This window comes from Otolemur garnettii, unplaced genomic scaffold, assembly GCF_000181295.1.
Source record: "Otolemur garnettii isolate 467f Iridium unplaced genomic scaffold, OtoGar3 scaffold00043, whole genome shotgun sequence".
Classification (NCBI taxonomy): Eukaryota; Metazoa; Chordata; class Mammalia; order Primates; family Galagidae; genus Otolemur; species Otolemur garnettii.
The window spans coordinates 11,504,282-11,513,363 of record NW_003852438.1 but is presented as its reverse complement, the minus strand read 5'-3'; positions in this window follow the sequence as shown (position 1 = coordinate 11,513,363).

Sequence of the window (9,082 nt, the reverse complement as noted above, 5' to 3'; positions counted from 1 at the left end):
AAATCATTGGCCAGGCACAGTGGCTCATCCCTATAATCTCAGTACCTTGGGAGGGCAAGGAAGGAGGATCACTTGAGCCTAGGAATTTGAGACCATCCTGAGCAACATAGTGAGACCCCCATCTATATAAAAAAGTTAAAAATCACCTGGGCATGGTACTGCATACCTGTAGTCCTAGCTACTTGGGAAGCTGAACCAGGAGGATCACTTGAACCCAGGAGTTTGAGGTTACCGTGAGCTGTGATCACTCTATTGAACTCTAGTCTGGGCAACAGAACAAGATACCTTGTCTCAAAAAAAAAAAAAAAAAGATATCAATCAGAAAATGAATAAGTATGCCAAATATTGGCATTGACCTGAGAAGGGACAATGGTGTGTAATTAAAATTTCCCATAATTTAGTAATAAAAAGATAACCCAATAAATGACCAATAAGCACATGAAACATCAGCATCTTTAGTCATTAAGAAAATGCAGATTAGCCAGGTGCAGTGGCTCATGCCTGTAATCCTAGCACTTAAGAGGCCCAGGTGGGAATATTGCCTGAGCTCACAGGTTTGAGACAAACCTGAGCCAGAGTGAGACCTTGTCTCCAAAATAGCCAGGCATTGTGGCAGGCGCCTGGAGTTCCAGCTACTCGGGAGGCTGGGGCAAGAAAATAGCTTGAGCCCAAGAGTTTGAGTTTGCTATTAGCTATGACGCAATGGCACTCTACCCAGGGTGACAAAGTGAGAATCTGTCTCAAAAACAAACAACAAAAAAATGTAGATTAAAACCACAATATGGGGGCGGTGCCTGTGGTTCATTGGGTAGGGTGCTAGCCACATATACTGAGAGTGGTGGATTCAAACCCAGCCCCGGCCAAACTGCAACTAAAAATAGCCCAGCATTGTGGTGGGCGCCTGTAGTCCTAGCTACTCGGAAGGCTGAGGCAAGAGAATCACCTACACCCAATAGCTGGAGGTTGCTGTGAGCTGCGATGCCACAGCACTCTACCAAGGGCGAGAAAGTGAGACTCAGTCTCTACAAAAAAAAAAAAAAAGAAAGAAAAATTAAAGAACAGCAGCAACCCCCCCACAATATGATACCTCTCCATACCCTAAAGTTATTAAATTTTTAAAAACTGAAAATACCAAATGTTAGTGGGAACACAGAGCAACTGGAGCCCTCATACCTCATTGGTGGGAATATAAAAAGCATTATCAATTTGGAACAATGTGTAGCAGTTTCTCATAAAACTAAGCATACACCTACTCTGTGACTCAGCAGTTACACTCCTAGTTATTTATCCAAGAGAAATGAGAGCATTTGTTCACACACAGACTTCAACATACAATGTTCATAGCTATTTTCTTCATGATAGCCAAAAACTGGCTATAGCCTAGCTGTTCATCTTTATTTTGTTTTATTTTATATTTCAAGACAGTCTCATTTTGTCACCCTCAGTGGAGTGCTGTGGCGTCACAGCTTACCGCAACCTCAAACTTTAGGGCTCAAGCGATTCTCTTACCTCAGCCTCCTGAGTAGCTGGGACTACGGGAACCTGCTACAACGCCTGGCTACTTTTAGAGACAGGGTCTCCTTCGTGCTCAGGCTGGTCTCAAACCTGTGAGCTCAGGGCAATCCACCCACCTTGGCCTCCCAGAGTGCTAAGATTACAAACGTGAGCCACCGTGCCCGGGGATTGTCCATCATTATTTTAAATAAAGGATAAACTGTAGTATATCTGTACAATGGGATACTATTCAGCAGTAAAAATGAGCAAACTGTGGATACACACAATAGCACAGATGAATCTCAAAATACCTTGAGCAAAAGAAGCCAGACATAAAAGTATATCCCATTACTTCATTTATATATAAAAAAAAATCAGAGGGTGGCCCCTGTGGCTCAGTGAGTAGGGTGCCAGACTCATGTACCAAGGGTGGCGGGTTTAAACGCAGCCCTGGCCAAACTGCAACAAAAAAATAGCCGCCGTATGGCAGGCACCTGTAGTCCCAGCTACTCGGGAGGCTGAGGCAACAGAATCTCCTAAGCCCAAGAGCTGGAGGTTGCTGTGAGCTGTGATGCCACAGCACGAGGGTGACAAAGTGAGACTCTGTCTCTAAAAAAAAAGAAAAAAATTAGCCGGGCGTTGTGGCGGGCGCGTGTAGTCCAGGCTACTCGGGAGGCTGAGACAAGAGAATTGTCTAAGCCCAGGAGTTGGAGGTTGCTGTGAGCTTTGTGACACCACAGCACTCTCTACTGAGGGCAATAAAGTGAGACTCTGTCTCTAAAAAACAATCAGAACAATAGCTCACTCTTGGGGAAGGGTAATGGCTGAGAAAGAGAACCACAAAGACCAAATGGGGAGAGCTTGCTCAAGAATGGCTGAGTTGAGTGCTGCCAAAAGGTCCAGCAAGATGAGGACAGGACATGTCCTTGTTCATGGCACTTAGGTGGGCACATGTGATATAGGCTAGAAGAGTTTCATTGGATTAGTGGGGAGAGCAGCCAGCGGGCAGTGTAATGAAGATGTGAAGAAGGGAAGACAGTGAATATGAAGAACTTTCCCAAGAAGCTCAGCTGCACAGAGGGAGAGAGAGAAAGGCAAGACAATAATTAGAGGGCTGGAATTTCCTTAACAGAGGCTCAATTCTGACCACAGCTGGCTCCATCCAAAGATGCTTGACTTTCCCACCCACCAGGGCTGCTACTTGTCCTGGGAGATGAAGGTCTGTTGGCCACTGTAAGCCTCTGACAGCCCGAGGGCTCTGTTTGAAGATCAGCTGACTCCACCATTGCTCACATCCTGTCGTCCTTGGCAGACCATGATGGGCGTCTACCCTTCTCCACTAAATCCAGTGCTTCCTCTTCCTAACCACTCTTGCAATGCTCTCCACACGCTCCTCGCAGTAAGCCCTGGGCCACATTCAGCTCACGTTTCCCCTGCCCCTCTTTGCTTGTCTGAAATATGGCTGTTCCCTTAGGACCTCTTCCTTTAATGACTTTTCACTTGTTCTTTCAAGTGCACTAGACAGGTGGTTTGGGGAGCACAGGCAGGCACCCCACTCTGGGGTTGTCCATCTCCTACAGTCATCATGGCTTCACCAGGGTCTCTGTTAGGGGTGCATTAAGTGCCAAGTACCAGAAGACCCAGTTAAAGTAAACCAAACAATGAGGAGCTCTAGAGCAGATCCAGGACTCATTGATTGATTCATGGAGGGTTTCCCACCTCTTCACACTGATACTCTACCCTCAGTGGTTGGTATCTCCCCTCACAATTGCAACATGGTTGCAGCCATTCCAATTCTCACAAGTGGAAATGGCACTGAAGAAAGAGCCTCTCCCAATAGCTCCCCAAGTCTTGCTGGCCAGGACTGGATCACTGGCCAGGGAAATGAAAATACTATGATACATGCTGGGCTCAGTGGCTCACGCCTGTAAGGCTAGCACTCTGGGAGACTAGGGTGGATTACTTGAACTCAGGAGTTCGAGACCAGCCTGAGCAAGAGTGAGCCCCTGTCTCTACTAAAAGTAGAAAATCTAGCTTGGCATTGTGGCAGGTGCCTGTAGACTCAGCTTACTCAGGAGGCTGAGACAAGAGGATCACTTAAGCCCAGGAATTTAAGGTATGACACCGGGGCACTCTACCCAGAATAAGACTCTGTTTCAAAAAAAGAAAAGATAAGACAAGACAAGACTGTGCTGGGCTATACCAATACACCTACTGAATACCTATACAAACCCAGACTTTGCTAGCAAGGACGAACTTGGCTGCTGAGAAGGTGCCACAGTGCGTGCCATAAGAGTCATATAAAAGTGTAAACGGACGAAGAGGGTCCAGTGGCCTGTCACTGTCAGCCAATATACAGAGACAGGGATAGGTCCACCAAATTTTATTGGTCAGAAGGCCAGCGATTCTGAAGAACAGTAAGAGTAGCCTCTCTGAAACTGTTCTGTTTTTCCATTTCTATAAATTACAGTCTATACATAGTGCTTCATAGTAAAGACCACGATAACCCTTATTTTAAATAGTAATCAGCCCAACTCACTGACAATCTACTACAACATTTCTGAGTCAAAAGTTAATTCCTAAACTACTCAACATGGGCATCCTTAGGGTGGGAGTTAAATTTACCAAACAGCAAGAATGAGAGATAGGAGGTGAAGGTCACGTAGGACCTAAAACCAGACCAGCTGTATCATGTCTGCCCTAGCCTGACTGACTCCATCTTATTCTCACTACTCGTGCTTTCAAAAGTCCTCTTCCTTTAAGGGCCAGCTATTTCACCTTCCATCGAGAGTTGTAGTACTGCCTATGGGCAACAGTGCTGGTGCCAGATCTCATTCCAACTCTCACTTTGGCCTCAGGCAAGTTAGTTAAACTATCCATGCCACAGTTTCCTCATCTGTAGAATGAAGGCTATCAGCACTATTCCATAGAATTTTCCACATGATTGAAACGTCTGTGCTAATATAGTACCCACCAGTCACATGTGGCTATTGAGCACTTGACATATGGCTAGTGCATCTAAAGAATTAAATTTTTAAACTAAAATTAAACAGTTACATGTAGTTAGTGGCTACTATATAGGGCATATAGTTCTATCTCACAGTATTAGTGTAAAATAAAATGCACAGTGCTGGCTCGGTGCCCATAGCTCAGTGGTTAGGGCGCCAGCCACATACACTGAGGCTAGTGGTTTAGAACCCAGCCCTGCTAAACAACAATGACAACTTCAACAAAAAATTAGCCATGCACTGTGGCTGGTGCCTTATAGTCCCAGCTACTTGGGAGGCTGAGAGAAGAGAATCACTTAAGCCCAGGAGTTTGAGGTTGCTGTGAGCTGTGACGCTATGGCACGCTACCGAGGGTGACACAGTGTCTCAAAAAAGAAAAAAAAAAAAGCACAGTGCTTTGATTTTTAAGTAGGAATTGAAGTAACACATAAAGCCTCACTAAATGTTACTATTTTTGTCATCACCCACTGATGTCCCAGTCACTTGGCCAAGACTTCAGTAGCTGACTCATTGTCTTCCCGTCCACATCAGGTCTTCCGCAAACCCAAATGGCTTCAGTGTTCACGAAGGTAGACCAGTCAGCACCCTGGCCTCTTTGTTCCTTGCCCTCCTCACCTTATGACTCACCTCCATGTTGCCACAGCCACTCACTCCCATAGCACAAGCTGTACCATACCTTCCGGGACAGCTGGACTGAAATCTCACCCCCTAGTCTCTGACCACAGCATCCAAGCCCTCCAGCTTGCTCTTTCCCTTGTTCCCAGGAAGTCTGCCCTTTAGGTCTGTTGAGATTTCCAGTTCCTTGACTCCGTTCTTTCCATCTCAAATGGCCCCTGTGTCTTCACTTGTCTTCCTAACCAGCCTCCATTTCACAGTGCTTCACCTCTGCTCTTCAACTACATGGTCTCCTTCCCTGTCTTTTTCCTTTTTCTTTCTTTTCTTTTCTTTTTTTTGAGACAGTCTCAAGTTGATGCCCTGGGTAGAGTACCGTGGTGTCATAGCTCACAGCAACTTCAAACTCCTAGGCCCAAGTGATTCTCTTGCCTCAGCCTCCCAAGCAGCTGGGACTACAGGTGCCCGCCACAGCTATTTTTGGTTGCAGTTGTTATTGTTGCTTATTAGGCCCAGGCTGGATTCAAACCCGTCACCCTAGGTTTATGTGGCCAGCGCCCTGCCAGCTGAGCAGTGGGTGCCACCTCCTTCCCTGTTGTTATTAACATTTTGAGTTGATCTCCCCGCTTCAGATTTACCCTTTAAGTCCACCCATCCACACTGCAATGCGGGTGATCTCTCTACTAAATCTCATCATATTATTCACCTGCCTAAATCTTCCAATGTTCTGCATTGCCAACTACTACCCATTCCCAGAAGATTCCGTGTCCCCACAGGTATCCATGCCCTTGCATGTGCTATATCTTCTTCCTGGTTTAATTCGCTCCTTGATCTTTGCTTAAATAACTTCTATCTTTCTTCAAGATTCATTTCAGGGACTGGACATGGTGGCTCACGCCTGTAATCCTAGAACTCTGGGAGGCTGAGGTGGGTGGATTGCCTCAGCTCATGAGTTTGAGAACAGCCTGAGCAAGAGCAAGACCCCACTTCTAAAAATAGCTGGGCATTGTGGCAGGCGCCTGTAGTCCCAGCAACTCTGGAGGCTGAGGCAAGAGAACTCTGTCTCAAAAAAAAAAAATTAATTTAGGCAACACCTCCTCCAGGAAGCCCTCCGTGATCTCCCTTAGTCCCTCCCTAGTTTAGATGCCCGTCCTGTGTGTTCCCATGGCATCCTAGGCTCACTGGAATTGCATCCCTGACTGTGCTGTAGTTTTATCATTTGTTAATTAGTCTGACTCCACCTTAGCTTAAGTGCCTGAGGACAGAAACTCAACAAATGTTTGTTGAATTAACTGGACATAGATGTTGGGTATCTTTTGATGTTATCTTTTTTTTTTTTTAGCCAGGGCTGGGTTTGAACCCACCACCTCCAGCATATGGGGCCAGCGTCCTACCCCTTTAAGCCACAGGCGCTGCCCAATGTTACCTTTTTTTTTAGACAGAGTTTTTCTGTCTTTCTGTGTCCTGGGTAGCGTGCTATGAAGTCCTAGCTCACAGCAACCTCAAACTTTTGCTCTCAGGTGATCCCCTTTCCCTCCCCTTCCACCATAACACCTGGCAAAGTTTTTCTATTTTTATTTATTTATGTATGTATTTATTTTTTAGACAGAGTCTCAAGCTGTCACCCTGGGTAGAGTGCTGTGGTGTCACAGCTCACAGTAACCTCAAACTCTTAGGCTTAAGTGATTCTCTTGCTGTAGCCTCCCAAGTACCTGGGACTATAGGCACCCACCACAATGCCTGGCTATTTTTTGTTGTCGTTGTTGTTGCAGTTGTCCTTGTTGTTTTTTAGCTGGACCAGGCCAGGTTCGAACCTGCCAGCCCCAGCGTATGTAGCTAGCACCCTATACACTGAGCTACAGGTGCTGCCTGTTTTTCTATTTTTAGTAAAGATGGGTCTCACTCTTGCTCAGGTTGGTCTTAAACTCCTGAGCTCAGGCAATCCATCCTCCTAGAGTTCTAGGACAGGTTGGAGGGATTCAAACATTTACATGTTGAGAGAGTGCAGAGCTGTAATAGTTCGAGAGCAAGAGGTTAGTGATTTGAGAGATGGAAGAGGTAAAGAACAGAACAAGTGCCTGAAGGGGCAGAAGGGAGGGCCCCTGAGCATAGATGGAGCAACATACCTTGGGCACAGGCAGAGACAGAGACACCTTTTACTCTAAGCCTGCAGGTGCTGATGCCTATGTCTGTTGGTGGGGAGCAGATAGGACATTGGGGAGTATACAACTGATGGCCTCGGTTTCCTCTAATCTAATCTAATCTAAGTGTTATATTGGTATGAAGGACCTTGGAGACAGAGTTGGCTAGAGTCCCTCTTCTTCTGTGACCTCCCACTCCTCAACCATCCACAAATCCCTGGCCATGCCCAGTGCTCTTGAACTGTCTTGACTGTGAAATGTACTGAGCTCCAGCAATCAACCCATTGCAAAATTTAGTCCTTATATGATAGAGTGTGTGTAAAACGTTTAACCCAGCACATAGGAAATACTCCGTAAATGGTGGCCCTTTTTGTTTGTACTACCAAGAATGTACATGTCTTATCTTGCTGCTATAGAGCAGTCTATATGGTATGAGTCCTCACCCTCCTCAAGCTTATGTTCTTTTTTTTTTTTGAGATAGAGCCTCAAGCTATCCCCATGGGTAGAGTGCTATGGCATCACAGCTCACAACAACCTCTAACTCCTGGGTTCAACTGAGTCTTCTGCCTTCACCTCCCAAGTAGCTGGGACCACAGGCGACTGCCACAACGCCTGGCTATTTTTGGTTGCAGCCGTCATTGTTGCTGTGAGCTGTGACACCACAGCAATCTACCAAGGGTGACAAAGTAAGACTCTGTCCCTAAAATAAATAAATAAATAAATAAATAAATAAATAAAATGGTGCTTTGTTTTTTGAATATACCTGCACTAAAAACATTTTCTTTTCTTTTCTTTTTTTTTTTTTTGAGACAAAGTCTTGCTTTGTCGCCCCAGGGAGAGTGCTGTGGCATCATAGCTCATAGCAAACTCAAACTCTTGGGCTCAAGTGATACTGTTGCCTCAGCCTCACAGGTAGCTGGAACTATAGGCACCTGCCACAGCACCTAGCTATTATTTAGAGATGGATGAGGTCTCGCTCTGGCTCAGGCTGGTCTCGAACCCATGAGCTCAGGCAATCCACCCGCCTTGGCCTACCAAGTGCTAGGATTATAGGCATGAGCACTGTGCCTGGACAAAACAATGTTTTCTTTCTTTCTTTCTTTCTTTTTTTTTTTTTTGCTGTTTTTGGCCGGGGCTGGGTTTGAATCCACCACTTCCAGCATATGAGGCCGACGCCCTAATCCTTTGAGCCATAGGCACCGCTCCAAAACAATGTCTTCTAAGACCTAGAATTTAGATATATACAAAAGCTGAAATAAAGAGTTCATTAAACAGTACTCATCCTTAATTTGAATGATGCCTCCGATATTTCCTATTCTATTTTTTAAAAGTAATGGTCAAGATATTATTATGAACTTAATTGTATCCCTCTAAAATTCATACATAGGCCTGGCGAGGTGGCTCATGCCTGTAATCCTAGCACTCTGGGAGGTCTAGGCAGGTGGATTGCTTGAGCTCAAGAGTTTGAGACCAGCCTAAGCAAGAGTGAGACCCCATCTCTACTAAAAATGGAAAAACTAGTCAGGCATGGTGGTGGGTGCCTATAGTCCCAGCTACTCGGGAAGGTGAGGCAAGAAGATTGCTTGACCCAGCCCAGCGCCTGTGGCTCAAATGGCTAAGGCGCCAGCCACATACACCTAAGGGGGTGGGTTCAAATCCAGCCCAGGCCCACCAAAACAACAATGACGGCTGCAATCAAAAAAAAAAAAAATAGCCGGGCGTTGTGGCGGGCGCCTGTGGTCCCAGCTACTTGGGAGGCTGAGGCAGGAGACTCGCTTGAGCCCAAGAGTTGGAGGTTGCTGTGAGCTGTAATGTCATGGCACTCAA